Here is a 1676-nt window from a genome sequence, read left to right as displayed (position 1 = left end):
ATTTATCTCATCCGAGATAGTACCCCTAAAGACTTCCGGAATGCCGCGCTTAATGATCATTATACTCATGCGATTAGAGCAATCCCACTTCTCATAATCCTTCCTCTCTTCAGAGGCACTGAATTTCGAATGAGAAGGGGTTGCTCTACCCTTAATGCATAGTCCAGATTCATGCAGCCAAGAACAATTTCCATGTTCTCTTTCCAGTCCTTAAAATTTTCACCATTAAGGACCGGAACCGAATTCAAATTCGCAGATATAGAAGCAATTGATGTAGCTGATTCAAACAAAAGACAAAGTATCAAAATATGCTCACAACTTAAAATTATCAATGTGCTTAAACAATGGTATGTCCAATTCAAGATACCTAGTACACCATCAATAATCCAAATCAAGATACCTAGTGCACCATCAATATCAAGTCTTTGGACAGTGATATCAACTGCAAGTGGTACTCTTGTTGTAATGATCAAACATTCATAATAAGACATGTCAACTGACGAATCCCTCTTTGGATTGATTCATCAGTCACATGTTTAAAAACTTTAGAATTATAACATGTTTATCATCACAGGTGTGTATGATCTTCGGCCAAGTATCAGCTTTCCTTTGCGCCAACTAATACTCGCATGAATGATCACACACACTTACATCCAATATTCCTCATGAGTTATATTTATGAGAGAGGTCACTTTGGCAACATCTCACTTCAATTGGCTCACTTGAAATAATAGACAACCTTAATGGTCAACCAAATAACAATTAAAACCATTGCACAATGATACCAAAAACCCCATAAACTTTATCGTACTCTCACTTGGGTGAGGTACTCTCTCGCTTGGGTGAGGTACGCTCGCTTGAGCGAGGCACTCTCGCTTGAGCGCAATTGAAACCAATGTTTATGTTTGGTCTTCGCTTGAGCGAGACCTTCTCGCTTGAGCAAGCCTTAGGTCGCTCGTACACTCGCTTGGGCGAGCTGTCGCTTGGGCGAGGATCTCCTCGCTTAAGCACAATTAGAAGCCAATGCTTCTGTTTAGCTCTCGCTTGGGCGAGCCACTCTCGCTCGGACGAGACACTCTCGCTTGAGCGAGAGCACTGCGACAGAAGACGAATAGTGTGATTTCTGCATCGCTGTTCTTCGAAAAATCGTCCAAAAATTCAAGAAAAACAGCAGAAAACAACATTCGTTCATATCAAATCCTTTTATGTTCATATGAAAAGCATAAATGTTTTTCCAAATCGATTGATGGCAAAAAACAGAACATCAAAACCCTAAATCAAACCAGATTTGGGGAAGAACATGAAAACCTAATTTCACACATGAATCAAATTGGGGTGGCTCTAATACCACTTGTTGGAGAATATCTCCTTCAGAAATCCATAGATTAAACGCGGAAGTCCTTATGACCATGACTTTGTTCCCATAACCTAATGTTTATGCCCATACATAAACCCAAATGGAACAACCATGGTCCAGACCGAAGAAACCCCAAATGAGTTCATGGTGAAGATGAAGAACATACCTTGTTGAGCCATTTCCGGAATCTCGAAGGTATGAGGGTGCGGTGATATTCCAGATGTTAGAGCCCGAATGGTTTTCCTTATGCTTCTCTAGAGGGGAATGAGAAAACCTTAGTCTTGAGAGTGTTGTTGTGGTGTGTTGAGAGTGAGTTCTC

This window comes from Lupinus angustifolius, chromosome LG04 (genome assembly GCF_001865875.1).
Source record: "Lupinus angustifolius cultivar Tanjil chromosome LG04, LupAngTanjil_v1.0, whole genome shotgun sequence".
In the NCBI taxonomy this organism is placed as follows: Eukaryota; Viridiplantae; Streptophyta; class Magnoliopsida; order Fabales; family Fabaceae; genus Lupinus; species Lupinus angustifolius.
Note: the sequence above shows the minus strand (reverse complement) of the source record.